Below are 16,938 nucleotides of genomic sequence, written 5' to 3'. Positions count from 1 at the left end.
GAGCTCGCCGGTGGAGTAAATCAAATGTTCCTGAGAGTTGAGGCTGTGCCGTTACATCAGTGACCTCAGCTTTCACAAGACCGTCCAAAATCTAGCTGCACTGACTGACTATAGATAGCTGGATAAAATCTGAATGATTCATCAATATGTCAAAAAAAAAAAAAGATTAAAAAAAAAAAAAAGCTAGCTTCATTTCTTCATATTTCATTATTTCTCTCTTCACATCTCCGAAACCGTTGCTACAAACTGTAACAGCATCAGCCAGATTCAAGCAAAGAGCTGCTCAGGATCAGTGAAGTCTTCTCTGAAAGCTCCATAATCAAAAGCCAACTCACAAGCTCGGCTGTCACGCTGCAGCTTATGGGGCGCGCACGTCACCGTGAAACTTAAGTTGTACATAAACATCACTGTCGCTGAACCAGATAAGCGACGGGGGCATGCATGGGGGAGATAGCGGAGGTCAGTCCCCTTGTCCATTCATATTCTCCTCTCCCTCTCTCTGTCCCCTATCATGCTAATTATAAGATTTAGCTGTAATCCCGCACAAAGCCGCGGTCTGCCGTACAGGAAATATTTGTACTCCTGCAAGCCACTATCGCGCATATTGTACATTCCCTACACTTAATGGGTTATGGAATCTCTCCTCACCTCTGCTCGGCGGGGGTCGCACACTTACATAGTTACACGGACTTATGCAAATCTGGTCAGCTCTCCTGCAGTGTTTGTGTGTGAGGCGACGCGTGTAGTGTGGAATCGCTGGCATAGCGGTGGGAAGGTGGCGGGGGAAGGTGGAGGGGCGGGGGCAAAGAATCAGAGTGGAGTTTAACTCCCAGCGGGATAGGTTAACAGAGTAACACAGCCTGAAGGTCAATTATTCTAACTCATTTGTTTGTTTAGGGCTGAGTGGCGCTGCTTTATCAAGGCTAGCCTTGACACACTTGGATATTTGCCCTCTCAACGGCCCGTGCAAGGTAGTTTTCTCTCAACAATTGATTGAACACACACCTGTGCTTACTGAGTACATGCTGATTGCTCAAAAACAATCGGGCCGTCTCTATAGGAAGACTGCGGCTGTAGATAATTCATCAGAGGGGGTCTATTGTCTTTCACACAAAGACGGATAACTGTCCAGTTGTTGGCGGCCAAGGTCTCGGTCCAGCGGTTACGGTGTTCCAATTAGAGGGGACACAGAAGAAGGTCTTGACCCCCATAAACCTTGTCAGCGGAGAGCTGTCAGTCAGAGCACGGCAAAGGGGAGGACCCGTCACCTGGCACGATGGGCAAAAGCGGGCCCGTCGTGATGAGTGTGACATTGACCCAAGCGCTTATCTCCAATCGAGCATCTGCTGCAGATGCAGGCACGTGGGGGGGGAGGCGCTGGAGCGAAGCTGAGCGAAGCCCGCATCAGTTACGGGTTAAGAACACAACGGCACAGATGAATGAATGGCCATTCAATTAGAGGTCACCTGGATGCTTCCCATTGTCATGCACGTACCAGATTAAATATCCTGATTGCCCGAATGTGTCCTCTCATCTCTAGAGAAGCGGCAACATGTCACCGCAGAGCTGCACGAGGCCCCTTTAATCTGAGCGAGGAACGGCAAAGTGCTGTGAAGTTGCAAAATGCATCGCCCGTGCTTGGAAACCGTTTCACGTTACGCCACGAAATGGTCGGGAGAAGAAGGTATTACATCAGACTGTGAAGGAGTTATTTATTCAAGCCACCGTTTTAAAATGCATGAGATGCAAGAAACAAACAACAAATCTAAATGGAGATGATTCTTGTGCTCCGAGATGTTTTGATAGCAATAAGGAGATTTCACATGTAACACGACAGAATCTGAACCAGTTAATGCTGCATGATTAACTGGTTATTTTGTTTTGGGAGAGACAAAAATGGCTGACAGAAATCCCAGTACAGGAGTTGCTGATGGCTGTTGGTCTCAACTCTTAAAGAGCTCTGATAGTTGTACGCAGGTTGCCAGGTATCATACTTTTTCAGGTTACTTTAATTTCCATTTTCTATTATAAAATTCTAAAAAAAAACATCATGTTTTCTTTTATATCTTCCTGCTTTGCTTAGCTAGAAAAACAACTTTTTTATTTAGTCATCAACTTATTTCTCTCTTTTTTTCCCCAGTTCAGATAGTTTGAAATCTGGATCTTGCGTAGGGAATGCAGTCAGGGTGAATCTATGTCCAACTTTGAAAAAAAAACAAAAAAAACAAACAACCCAATTTTCCAAGACAGCCCTCACAAATCTTTCATCTCGTGCCAGAACAGAGGTACCGTAGGAAAAGTAAAATGAAAAAAAAACAAACCTAGCCAGCAGTAAACACAGTTGCTGTTGCAGCACAGTCACAGAAGCATAAAGCAGCGCCAGTACAACAAATGCACTTCGAGCTCTGCCTGCCCACTAACCTGCATTTCCTTCTTCTCCCTGCGCAAGTGGATTCGGGAACAATCTTCTTTGTGAAAATCTAAATTTGGAAGACTTTGAGGAGGTGAATATACTCTATAAATGGGATCAATTCTTTTAAAAATGCAAAATAAATTATAAAAACACACAAAATGAATTCCACAGCTCATCAGATATTTGAGGACAGAAAACCTCCAGAATGGATCAATGCTTTGAATGAAAGGCCCTGTATCCTCATGTTATGTTTATTCAGAGTCAAGATAACTCAGTTCAGTGACTTTGTGCCACTCATTGGACATCAGAGGATTAGAGTTCCTAATTAAAATGATATTATTGCAGGGGAAGTATCCATTGATGATGGGAGCAACGTGATATTTTGTGGCCTGAGGGTTCATTTTGAACTTAGGCCACTGGAATCGGCAACTTCTACAGAAATAAAACAACAACCAGAAAGAGTTGACAGACTTCTGAGAATCCACATATCAGAATTCTGTTCCTCTCACCCATAGACTGTATGCTCCCACCACTGTGTCCACGCCATGTATGTGTGCACACCAAAGATGCAAATAAGTGCATTCGCCCTCACTTGGCAAGGCGCGAAATGTTCAGCTGCTTTTCTGCCAATAATATTTAAGCAGTCTGGCAAAAAGGACTGTTAGAACAAAGGACAGGTTAAGGAGAGACATTGTTAGCCTATCTTCAGTTTCAGTTAATACGACTGTGTATTTGCTATCTAAATAACTTTATGTACATATTTAAAGTAGGAGTCACATCAGCACTGTAAATGATGCTAATATGCATACGCTGCTTTTGCGATTAACTGTGACCTCACAGCTAGAATCCAGCGCTCTGTGTGGAGTTTGTATGTTCTCCCTGTGGTAGGTAGCCTGGCTTCCTACCACAGTGCAAAGAATGAATTCTTTTGCCAAAAGTAACTGTGGTGAATTTTGATTTTGTGACAGCCCTCATCGAAATTAGCTCAAGTGATTGTTTAAGTCAGTCCCTGACAGTATCACGCATACTTGGAAAAAGAAAATACCCATTTTTTAAATATTACATTGGCGCTGCGTTTCTTCAGCTTACCAAGAATCATCTCGCACTTATTTCAGGCATTAGATCACACTGATTATCATCCCACCTGGTCCGTGCTGTGGCTTTTCGGCTCCTGCAATATTGTTCGGTCTCACATCCTTGGAGAACTCAGACAAGGTGTTGTCACTGACAACGCAAACCATCCTCCCCTCCTTCTCCGCTCCAGACATGTGGAGGATTCCTTGACACTGACAACCAAGTGGCAGTGCTATGACAACCTGTTAGTAAGGTAATGTGTGAGCGTGTGTGTCTGTGTGTGTGTCTAAGGGGGTGTTTGATGGAAAGATGATTGAGGGGACGGAACATGGCAAAAGACATGCAGCTCTAGTCGCTGTCACTTTGAGGGGTGTGTGATGAAGTTGGTGTGTCTGCAAGCCACTTGTTTTTCTTTCCGTCTTTAACTCCTAACTGAGCACGCCCTCCCGTCCTTTCCCAGTGCTGCTTCTCCTCCTCCTCACCTCGCCTTGTCCCAAAGCCCAGCACAATACATCAACGGGTGTCCAGACCGCCGCTCTGTAATAACTCTGCAATCTCGGGAGGAAATACTCTGTCACAATGCATGAGACAACATCTTTTTTTAATCAATTGAGCGAAACAAACAATGCGCGCTGACAAACACTGCCAACAACCACCAAAAACACGCTGAATGAAGAGTGATACACAAATAGAAAACTAAATTACTGTCACCATCTATCTGAGTATAGATCCCTTATTGGGAACGGATGAAAGGAACGGAGAGAAAGACGGCGGTGCGAGGAGAGAAGAAAAAGACAAAAAGAGATGAACGCGTAATCTTTAAAATTACAACCATTCTAATTTTGCCCCCTTTCATCACTTTCAATTATTAAGCCCCGCCTTTAAGAGCGTGTTACTTTATAACTACAGAAAGACCAATAGTCCCTAAAGCTGCACGTTACATTAGTAGACTATGTGGAGAGCAAACGACTTTCATTTAGCTTTACAGCTGACTCGCTTTTATGTCCCTGTGAAAGCTATCCTCAGAGCCAAATGGTCACGTGCTGGAGAACGCGAGTGGGGGAAGAGGGGGAATAAAGATAGATGTGAGGAGGGAGTATATCAGTCCATGAGCACAATGGCTATAATTAATCATCAGCTGTGTTATTTCTTATCGGGAGATTATTTAGGGGAGGAGGGGCTGCAAGATGAAAAAGGTGGAAAGAGATTGTTCAACACAGGGAAAGGTGTGCACGGGAAGCATTTTAGGTGCGATGCATTTTAACAGTCACATAATCAAATGAATATTTCAGACACAGCGAGGCAGACTCTGTAGATAAGGCTGAAATACATTTTTGGGAGAGTTCATCAAGGAAAAATTGTAACTTTCAACACAAACAGCCACAAATCTTACTCCAATAAATGGATCCATCCATTTTCTTCTGCATAGTGGTGGGGGCTGGAGCCCAGATACCATAGGGCAAGAGGTGGGGTCAATCTGACCCATGGCTAATACAGAAAAACAGACAACCATTCGAACTCATGGGCAATTTAGAGTCACCAGTTAACCTAACCTCACTAAGTACATGTCTTTGGACTGTGGGAGGAGGCCGGAGTACCCTGAAGAGAAAGCAAGAAAATACAGAGTCGAACTCAGGACCTTCTGGCTGTGATGAAACAGTGCTAAACACTGCGTCACCATGCTGTCCATTGCCAAAACAGTAAATGATTTAATACAAATCTGCTGTGTCTTTCAGCTTCATTTAATAAACATAATTTCCAATAAAGAGCTGTTTGAGTGGCGTCATGAAGAATTTTGTATATTCTCTAAAAAGCAAAGATTACAGCTAAGACAAAAGTAAAGATAAATTGTCTTTAAATCTGTAGTTACTTTGTGTGCTCATTAAGTTTGTTTTGCTGGCAGAAATATAGAAAAAGGGAGAATCTGAAAATATTCAAACCACCTCCTGCAGATCGGTCCTCTTTGTTCTGAGCTGCTCCTCAGACTAGGCATGCACAAAGTTATACAAAGATGTGTTCAGGTTCCATATGGCATAAAAAAAGCAGTTTTTTGGCTTCATATGGGAGTCAAACCCTGTACTCTGAGATTAAAGTCGCTTTTATCCCATCAGTTTATCCTGTTCCACCTTGTCGGGTTTTTTTCCATTTTTGTTTTTTAAATACGACTCAACTGATCTCATCTGAAAAGACCTGTGATTCCCCAAAGCTTCCCCTCGCAGGTTGGTTTTTTAAAGCCTGAAAATGGAACCTGGACGAGCAGGTGAGATGAAGGAGTTTGGTTCCCTTTGAGATGATCTGAGTTCCAATAGGCTAAAAGGTTATTATGGATTTTGTTTTAGGTTTTTTTGTCCAGTGATGGTTTAAGTTTGCTGTCACAAAACTTCTCTTTGCATGTGTGGCAATAAATACCAAGTTGTGTTAAGATAAGAAAACTAACAACCAAGATTATGTTCATTTTGTTTTCAGATAAATCGATAAAGAGGCTAGCCAAGGAGAGGTATCAGTACCTTGGTAGACTCCCCACCCACCACTAATTTAATGATGCTGATTTTTTTCAACATAAAAATTTGGTCCAGCAAGAAAGGCAGAGCCAAAATGTCTGTGCAGGGATAAAAATAAAAATAAAAAACATCCTGATGATAGAAGATTTCAAGACCATGTAGCCGAACTACAATATAAAATCCAATGACAGATTACTAGATTCCTTATCTGCAAATTTAAACCCCATTCACAAAACTTAAGTTATACTGGATTTAAACTCTTGACAGTCTAGTAGAGCAAAATAATGTGTCTGAATAAAGTTCACAAGGTCATAACAGATGGCTAGTAAGATATTTGTGCAACACTGCTTTTGATATTCTATGCTTCACTACATCCCCAAACGAAACAAAACCGAGAGGGCCACATATCGATTCTGTATGCTGTGGCATGGCCTTTAGTTGGCAGTTTAGTTGCCCACAAAAACTGGGGTGAATAAAAAGTACCCAGTTCTAGTTTTCCAATGCAGAAAGACATTTTAGGAGGGAAAAATTGGTTGAAATCTTTTCCTGATATTGTGATATCTAAACAAAGAAAGAAAGAGAAAAAAAATCCCAAGCGCATATATATATCTCTACACCGAGGTGCAAAACAACTCTCGTCTAGTCTCAGGCCAAAAGGAAATAAGAAGAAACGGTTATTTTTGCAGCGAAAACACTAAAAATCAATACAAAGCATACCAAGGACCCTGGGAGCTGCTGATGAAAGCCCGTCACCTTTAACTGACCTTTAAGCAGCTTTAATTTGCTACTTCTATCAAGAGCAGGATTTGCAACACGACGCATCAGGCAGCAAAGAGAAAGTAATGATTGCTGTGGTGTAATCCTGCTGTGGTCACATTTAACATCCACATAAACATGAGAATTCTTTCAAGTGAAGGTATGAGATGTTAGGCGTTTGGGAGGAAGTTGGGTCTTGGACTGGTTTTGTTGGCTTGTCATTAAATTTCTCACAGCTTAGTATCTCCGAATACTACGGAAAACAAAAAAAAGGAAGTCTAGATGCGATAGAAGTAGAAGCAACACCAGAACCGCAGAATCTTTTGACTAGGTGGCGCTTAACTGTTTTACCATCAATACAGGATCAAGTACCCTTTCTAATGGCTTTTATATCGATGCCCTGCACTTACAGAGCCACCGAGCCTCCAAAATGTCAACAGTGGCATTTTATGTGCTAATGCCATATGGGTGCAGTGGGGTGGTAAAAAGCTTTTCCTCCTGCACGCTACGCTCAAATGCTAATACCTCGCCACTCTGTGGTCTGCTTCATTTTCACTCCCCGTTATGCTAGATTAGCGGCTGACGTCTCACAGCGAGCGGCCAGCTTGCGTTGATACAGAGGAAGTAGTTCGTGGGTGGCCATTCTGACTCAACCCCAACAGATTGGTGTGCCGTACAAAGCGAGTACACTCAGTGCTCTGCCCCTTCCAGCTCAGTTTCTGCACGGTAGCAAGGTGAAGGACCCAAGTGCAACCTGTGCAACATGTTCCACAGAAATAAAAATTATGTAACTGCCATATTTTGCACCCAGAAATAGCACAGTGGGGCTGGCACAGTGTTGGGGAGCCATGCATGACAGCACCTGAGAAGTGTGACAAAACAAAAGCTGCAGGAGACATCAGTCAACCGTAGCTTTAGCATCTTTTTTTCATTTCCCAATTTGGCTCTCGCCTTTTCACTGCTCACTTTGTTAAGGAGTTTGCCTTTTTCTTTAAACGTTATTAAACAGATTGCAGTGCTGAAAACTATTTACTCCAACAGGTAATATTTTTGTGCCCTCAAAAGTCCTGAAAATCTGAAAATCTGAAATTGTGGTCCAGTGGTAAAGATAGGTAGAGTGAGACTTGGTCTAATAGCTTTGCTCTTTGACAGGCGTACAGTCTCTTTGTTCCTCATCACACTCCATAACCCAACTGACGGCCATGACTCATTTTGTCACTCATCTCCCACACAAAGGCTGTCCTTGCCTTTTTGCCCCGTCAACTGACTCGCTCTAAATCTTTCTGTAAAGATGGGAATAGCACTCAGGCTTTCCTCCCAGAATGGATTTGAAATTAGGTAGATAACCCCTGGAGCGCTTACTCTTTCTGCCATGCCTTGCACACTTGTCACGACCTGCAGGTGTGCCAACGCCTCCTCACTTCCCCCCCAACCCATCCCCCACTTGTACCCCCATTCGGCCTGTGATGTGACAGGAACAGAGCACAGTGGTTCTCTGCAAATTGCAGGATGTAAAAAAGAAAAAAGAAAGAAAGAAAAAACGCTGAGGCCCAGAGAACGACGGTGTTTATCTGCTCCGAGATCTGCAGATGAGCTGACTGATCTAAAGCAAGCAGGGCTCGGGGCAAAATGAGATTTCTAATCCTAAACAAATTCTGAAGCAATGCGGAACAGAAGAGCAGAGCTCCCTTATTTACATAGGTTGGTATCACAAACACAAAGCGACGGGGAGGCAGTCCAGGCAGGCAAAATGTCAACCTTGTTTGAGTGACCTCATAATGCAGATTAACACTGACATAACCTGCCATTTAGAAAGGCTCAAGTAATCCGGAGGGTTAAGATTATTTGAATATCAATAGCTTGTAGGCCTATTCACAGATTCATTAGGATGACCATCGCTTTACAGGACGGAGAATTCATTTTGGAATGCCTCAAAGCCGTATTGAAATGTCACAGGCGCTGTCACTGAGATTTGATCAGTTTCAGGGCAGCAGGCTGAAGGCATATTAAGCCGATTCTCAATCCCCAATCATGGAATCAAAAGCTTATGTCATATGTTGTGTGTACAGGTCATACATTTAGGTCTTGTCATGATTTAGATATGCTTAAAAGAGCCTGAAACCAACGCTAGAAAAATCTAACACCACGAAAAGTCAAGGAATAACAAATGGTAAATGGTCTGTATTTGTATAGCGCTTTAGTTGGTCCTAAGGACCCCAAAGCGCTTTACACTATACACAATCATCCACCCATTCACACACTGGTAATGGCAAGCTACAGTGTAGCCACAGCTGACAGAGGCGAGGCTGCCGGACACTGGCGCCACCGGGCCCTCTGACCACCACCAGTAGGCGGTAGGTGAAGTGTCTTGCCCAAGGACACAACGACCGAGACTGTCGGAGCCAGGGCTCGAACCGGCAACCTTCCGATTACAAATCAACGCCCAACTCTTGAGCCACGATCGCCCCACAACAGATAATAACAAGAAGAAAATCTTTAACATATTTGGATGGTGTCACGTAAAAACAGAGCAGTGACTTATTGTATGTACATACTACTTTAGGCTAATAAGTGTAATAGTCATTATGACTATTAGAGCGACAGTAAATGCCAATGCTGTTTATTATTTTTATGGTTAACTAAATGTGCGCTCGTGAGAGTTTCCTTGTTTTGTTTTTCATACATGAAGGTTTGTTTTCACAATGAACATAAACGTAAATACATGGATTATTGTAAATAATCAGATCAGAGGTCATGGTGTTATTATCGCTTTTACATGGTGTACAGTAATCTCAGGCTTCTTTGTTTACTCAAAAAAAAAAGTGTTATGTCCTTGCAAATATTAAGTATTGGATGGGACACAAGACACCTGATTCTAAACGGACAGAGTTGCACTGAGCACGATTTCTAGCACAAAAATAATTATTGACAAATTTGTGTCTGATCTTATCTGTACCTCTGCCAAGTCTGATCAAGTATAAACCGATCACCTCTCGTGGATCTGCATACTTACTAATGCCTGATTTTGTGACAAAATCAGACAGAGTTTTGGATTTTCGCCTATTTGTAAATGAGAAAAAATGTTATACATTTTTATAAAGCTCAGGCGAAAGCCAGCATCTGAGATGCTTTTTGCTCTCCTCATGCAACAAAAGCTTCCCCAAACATTTACTGGCTAAGACAGCTTGGACTGTAAGCAGACTACAGAAACGAGAAAGCTTCTTGTTCCAAATATCTTTCTGCAAAAATATTCTGCATTTTATATGCACCTACTCATTTATAGTGCCGTACATGATCCTATATGCCCTATATTATCATTTCAAACTTGAAAGTCTAAACACCTACTTGAAAAACATGGCCCTTATTAAAACAATGTCATTCTTAGCCTGCCAATACTGGCAAAATGTGCTGAAGTCCTGTTTTAAGCAGTAGGTTATTACAGTACTATAGTATACTAGTATACTATATACACAATGCAAAACGTATATATTTTTGTGGGCAGTTTATGCAGTCATTGCTTCTCAGTAATCTGAAAGACCATCCTCGCAGCATAATTGTGTTCACTCGCAGTGATTGTACATCTGCCATTAAATGGTAAAGATAACGCCCACACTTAAACTCATTGCGAGTATCCAAGCATATCCATCCACTGAGAACAATTTGGAAACATAGTCTAATTTTAGAGCTATATTAATTTTTTTTAAAGAAAAAGAATCTGATCTCCTCCAAATTAATTAGGCAGGGTTGAGTGAATGTAGTGAATGCTGGGGGAGCAACCGGGTAATCAAAGATGGTCTTAAATCATCAGTTGTTCTACAATACCCCCGCAGCGAGCCCAATGAAAGAGTACTGGAAATTAAAAAATGACCATCATTTATTGGTCACCGCTTGAAGCCAGCCACCAGAGCAGAAGCCCGATGGCTGTTCCAAGGCCTGTTTGAGTCCACGTCCTCGCAGGCCCCCGCAGTCACACCAAGATTAAGAGCTCTGCCTTTCCTTATGAAAACACAGTTTCTGGGGCGATTCCAAGAAGCGGAGTCTCTCTTAAAATCAGAAAATGGGCAGTAAGACAAAAGGCTGTGAATAATTTACACTAAATAAACACTTTCTTCAGAAGAGTTATAGTTACTGTTTTAGTGTATGCAGCATTTAGTACCTTTTGAGTTTGTCATACTGTACGTGCGTTTTTAATCACATATCTGGATTATGCATGTGTTGTGCACAAATTTGATGGAGCAATTGGACTCAAGACCTTCTTGCTGTGAGGCAACAGTGCTAACCACCACGCCACCCAAATTTAATGTAAAGACGTAAAATCAGGATGGGCTAAAAAGTAAAATGCAACATTGTAACGGGTGATATAGACCAGCTCTTTTCTAGTCCCATGTTGCCTCTTCACACACATGAACATGCACACTGCATATTGAATGTACATGAACATTCAAGATGCAATATGGTTTCTTCCTTAAAGACACTTTGATGTGAGGACTGCAGGAGCGACGGATGGGCCACCAAACTTCCAATTATCAGACAACCATTCAACTGACTCTGAGCCACAGATGCTCAGACACAACATAAAAGACGAGGCTTCTGTCTCCTCTTATTCTTCAGACATTTTGCATCATATGTTCATTCCTCCTGTGCATCCTCTACATGCCCTCCTCCTTTCTGAGGAGATGTTGTTAGCAGTTGTGTACACAATAACTGCTGGGCAACAGTAGGGTCACTTTAGGAAGGAAGCATAAAATTACAAAACAAGAAGTAGATTGCAGTTGGTGCATGGACACACACACGGACACACACACTATACATTATATTGACATCCAGCACATGTGAACTGGTTCCTACATGGAAAGCTCTACTCAACTGAGCAATACAGCTGATCATTCAGAAGTGCCAACCTGAAGCTTAGGGCACAAAGAAAAAAAACAACAACAAAAAACCCCCCCGCAGAGATCAACAATCCCGTTCAGCTGACTCCACCTTATGACCCGGCCAAAACAAAAAGTCCCTTTTCATTTACATGGAGGGGAGTCAGCTGGCAATGTTTCACACCATGAGACCTTGGCACAGGCTAATGGACATTCATGCTCTCGCTGCAGCTGGCATCAGTTCCTTTCTAAACCTATGCAAAAGGTCCAGTGACGCAAGGTGGAGTATTTTGGGATGAAATGCGTGGGTTCCCAGAGAGGGACTGGATGAACATGATTCCTTCCTATTCCAACATTCCAGTGGAGAAGTTATTTTTGGGCAATGCTTTACAAGGCATCAGGCACAGTGGAGAGAAATACCACACAGTTGGAAGAAATGAGTGCATGACACATCTGACACTGTATGAGGTCCTGCCACCAGGGATAGGTGCTAAAACAGCTATATCCTACATATAGCCATTGCAAAGCTTTTGGCTGGAGAACAAGTCTAATTTTGTGGGTGTGATATTGTTCCCCACTTCTATAAAAGATCAGCTTCACAGCTTGTGGCATGTCAGTGACTACAGAAGCCATCCCTGATAGTACGATTATATTACAAACTTCTAATGTGATAATACGAAGACTATTATGCATATCTGCTTTATTTACACTGATGAATTAGATTACACCGGTGGTTTTGCAAATGAATGTTTGTCTTGCATTTTCTGCAAGCTAGAGATGAATAACAGGGCACAAGAATCAATGTGAACAGAACAAACACCAGAATCTGTTGGCTCAGGAAGCCACTACACATAGCAAATACAGGAGGACACTTTTTTTCTTTTCTTTCTCTAATTCATATCTTCTCTTGCACACAGAGGCTCATTACATTATCAACACCTTCCTGGGCACAGTGCCATGTCCTAGATTTACACAGCACACCTTGCACACTTCACTCACATACTCAGAGCAAGAGAAGAAAAAAAACAAAGAGGCCATCATTCCTTTAAAACTTTTTTTCTGTGGTTCACAAGCTACCAGTTTCCGGGTTTCCTGTTGCAATGCTTTATGCGAATCTTGCATTTTCTCTGTTCCTGGGTTTCATGTAAAGCGATCCTGGCACGCTACTGTTCCGGACCATCTCGAGCGATCCATTACTCAGCCGTGCCAACTGCACCCTTTTAAGTATTCCAGCTTTGGCAGCTTGTAGAACAGGCACACAATCAGAAATTTCATCCCAGGTGTCTCTTGTGGTGCATGTTTCTATTACAAATGAGTGATTTTTCTTCTTTCCCAGTGTCCACATGCATAAACATGCCCTGTTTATACCCTGCGTGGATAACCATTAAGTTTACATCTCCATCAAGTCTGTCTCAAAATTAAAATATTATGAAACACGGTCGATGGCTAAAGGAGAGGCCAGTGTATATCACTCATAATAACCTGCGAGCAAAATAGGTAATTTCACCATGTGGGTTTATTTAAATGTGTTTGGCCCCAGGCTTTCAGAACTGAGCCAATGGAGATTCTGATTGTATTCAGACAAGGACAAATGGGCACAATGCATTCATTGAAGCTCATGCAATAATTAGCTCCCGTCAGGCCCAAGAAAGGTTGACGGTTGAGTGGTTGAAATATTAAAGTTAATAATTAGAAAAGGGGGGGAAAAAAAGAAGGTGAGGGCCAAATGTGAAACATGACACAGCTGCTTGGAGTCTAATAGTCCCCTCTCTGACATGGTGCTTGCTCAGTGGCTAGTGAGAAGGTGACACGAGGTGACAAGTGCTCGGGCGGATTTTAGAAGTGGTTGAAGTAAGGCTAACCTAACTCACTTTTTCCACCCTGTGTGTTTGTGTGTGTGAGCTATGTGCGAGTGTGAGAGTGCAGTAAGCCACGGTGCTCCACAGCTCGTTCTCCTAATCGTGCGGAAACTCAGACTACTTACAGGAGCAATGAGGGAGGTAATGAGAAAGTAATTTTTACTAATTTCAGCCAGCTCTACTTCCATTCTGTATGATTGTGTGTGCCGTCTGCATCATTACGGGCAACATCTGCAACGACTTGCCATGCATACACCACCAAGAAGGCTGAAAAAAAGAGGGAAGAAAAGAGAGCGACAAGGAGAGGAGAAAGACAACAAGCTGGTGAGTGAGTTTTGATGTGGCTTGAAGAAAACAAAGCCTGCCAATCCTCTATGCTCATACTGCCTCCTGTTGTCGGGATTCTTACTCATCAAGGTGGTTGTGGTCTGAGACAATGAAACCCTCTGCCGAGATGTCGTTTCCCCCCCTTCTCCCCACAAGTCTGTCGCCAAGCAGCTGCCGCTAATCTCTGTTAGCAGAGCCCCACTAAACAGCTGACTACAGCCTTTAATCTGGTCCCACCACAATCATTACCTCCGGAGCCAGGAGCGGGATGGCTAACACAATTGCAGAAGAGTAAACAAATGGAACCCGATTTGTGTCCATTTGTCTGTCATTCCTCTAGCTTTCATGTAATCTCATTTGAATATTTGTTGAGGAGCCAAAGCTGCTATCGTTTCATCAGGCTGTTGCACACGTGTCCTTGCCTCGGGCCTGTATTTGCGCAGTCTGCCTGATCGCCCACATCCAGTTGTGGCAATCTTTGTTTGCTTTAAAATGTTTGGCCAACTTGAAGCTCTTTGAGCTTCAGGTTTTCCTTGTGCTCTGTTTCACCTTTGGTCCCCAGGAGATCAAAGAAGGAGCTTCTCCTAAGCGCGAAAGCAAATTTCTTCAATATGGTATAACCTCGTCTAGGCAACTGGAGCTCCTGGAGCTCCCCAATTCAACGCTGACTTCTATTTGATCTATAATTTTGCACTGCTCTACCACTGACTATATTTAAAAGATGATGGCACCCACTGGTTTCTCAACTCTAGAGAAAAAGTTATTTTTAACCGTTATCCTTTATAGACCTTTCAGTATCTTTTCAAGGTCTTCCACAGTATTCAATCGCTCTTTTCAAAATAAAAACTGATATTCTACTTGATACTGATTCTGGTCATTCTTCTTTCATAGATCTGCTGGACTTGACCTACTCATTGAGCACATGGAGCACTGTGCAGAAGTCAAGGGTTTGGCTCTTAACTGGTTTAAATATGATATTAAGCAAAGAACCTTCCCAGTAAACATTGGAAAATACTCTTGTGTGTCAGCTATTATGACATCTGGAGTTCCACGGTGGTCTGTCTTGAAACCTGTTCTTATTTTCTTTGTACATGCTCCGTCAAATTCTTCACCAATGTGACAAAGTGGCACATTGGTAGGCTTAAACTTATTTACCACTTTAACCTTTAACATATTGATAATTTATCCCATGTATTTTACAGGTGGCCATAATGCTTTAGTTTAGACATTGCTGGTGTAACTTTTCTATGCATACTATCCCGGGTTTGTTTATGGTGGCATTACGTTACAATTTACATTCATGGATATGCTTTAAGTAAATACTGCTGAACCATCAGGAGATTTGAATTTTCTTCTGTTGACAGGTAAATGTCTGGTAAATTATGTTTGCTTATGTCGCTTTGGTTATACTTACTTTTGTTTGTCCCTTTGTTCAGGTCCTATACCCAAAACAGGTGTGTGGGAGGGGCTAGCCCAGCACTTCCTGTTTATATAGGGTCGTGACTGCATCACTGGGTACAACCAAACGAAGGGTTTTTCCTTTTGTATAGTGATGTTTATTTTCTTAAAAGTAACCTTTTGAATTGCACTGTATGCAGTGTTTTAATTTTCAAACCATTTGGCTGTGTAAATAAGTTTGTCAATTGGATGAATAATTTATTCCTGTTTCTTTGTTTAGATTGTAATGTTTGGTCTAACCTATTTCTAAATGGTAGAGACTAATGAGGTTCATTTTTGTGTAAAACAAGTGAGATTTTGACAACCAGTGTTGTGTTAAGATGGTAGAATGGAGATGCCAGGAAATAAAGTACACTTAGAAGACGTATGACCAGTCTGCTGATGCTGTCTACTTATCACTTGCTCTATACTACCTCACAACCAACATAACATCTTTTTCCATGACTATGCAGGTGATTTGCAACTATATTTAATTTTCAGTTCACTGCTTCATAAGAAGGCTCAATGAATGCATTTTGGATATAGAAAAAAATTGGATGTACCACAGTTCAGCAGAGGTCCTATTGTGTGGCTTTCCAATATCAACCAATAGGTTGATGGTTAGCCTGGGGTTTTTAACTCCTTTTATGAAAAACTTGAATTGAAAATCTTGCAAATTTATTAAAAATAAAAAAATAAAACGAAACATCTACATACATATTCACAGCCTTTGTTACATACTTTGTTACAGTACCTTTGGCAGCAGTGAATGCCTCAAGTCTTTTTGAGCACGATGCTGCCAGCTTGGCACACCAATTTTTAGGCAATTTCTCTCATTCTTCTTTGTAGAACCACTTAAGCTTCATCAGGTTAGATGGGGAGCGTTGGTGCACAGCCACTTTCAGATCTCTTTATAGATATTCAGTCAGGTTCAAGTCTGGGCTCTAGCTGGGCCACTCAAGGACATTCATAGAGTTGTCTTGAAGCCATTGCTTGTTTATCTTAACTGCGTGCTAAGGGTCGTTGTCTTGTTGAAAAATTAATCTTTGCCCTAGTTGGAAGTCTAGAGCACTGGAGAAGTTGCCATCAAGAATGTCTCTGCAAAATGCTGCATTCATCCTTCCCTGGATCTGAAAAACAGCCGCACAGCATGATGCCGTCACCTTCCATGCTTCACTCCAAGGATGGTATTGGTCAGTCAGGATGCTTCAGGCCACAGAGTTCCAATCTCAGTTTCATTTGTTTGATCCGAGTAGTCTTCAGGTGCCTTTTAGCAAACTCCAGGCAGGCTGTCATGTGACTTTTACTGAGGAGTCTGGCCACTCTATCATCTAGGCCTTATTAGTCGAGTGCTACAGAAGCCATTGTCTTTCTCAAAGGTTCCCCTCTCTCCACATAGAAACACTGGAGCTCTGTCAGAGTGACCATCTGGTTCTTGGTCACCTCCCTGATCGTTCAGAGTGCCCGGAAAGAGTCCTGATGATTCCACATTTCTTCCATTTATGAATGATGGAGGCCCCTTGGATCTTTAACAGTGTAGAAGCTTTTCTGTATCTTTCCCACATCAGTACCTCAATGCAATCCTGTCTTGGAGAACTACAGACGATTCCATGGCTTTCATGGCTTGGTTTGTGCTCTGACAAAAATAGACAGGTATGTGTCTTTCCAAATCATGTCCCAAAAACTGAATTTACCACAGG

The 16,938-nt window shown here is 42.2% G+C and overlaps 1 protein-coding gene and 1 long non-coding RNA gene across 6 annotated transcripts in view; one reads left to right on the top strand and one right to left on the bottom strand.

Moving 5' to 3' along the window:
- Positions 1 to 16,938, bottom strand: part of ppargc1a (peroxisome proliferator-activated receptor gamma, coactivator 1 alpha) — a 297,981-nt gene that overhangs the window by 250,889 nt on the left and 30,154 nt on the right. The window lies entirely within an intron of this gene.
- Positions 13,527 to 15,626, top strand: LOC113018642 (uncharacterized). Its single transcript, XR_003271836.2, has 2 exons — positions 13,527 to 13,798; positions 14,693 to 15,626. It is a non-coding gene; the product is annotated as an uncharacterized LOC113018642 (long non-coding RNA).

The sequence above is a fragment of the Astatotilapia calliptera genome, chromosome 3 (genome assembly GCF_964374335.1).
Source record: "Astatotilapia calliptera chromosome 3, fAstCal68.1, whole genome shotgun sequence".
In the NCBI taxonomy this organism is placed as follows: Eukaryota; Metazoa; Chordata; class Actinopteri; order Cichliformes; family Cichlidae; genus Astatotilapia; species Astatotilapia calliptera.
Note: the sequence above shows the minus strand (reverse complement) of the source record. Positions and strands in the feature narration are given on the sequence as shown.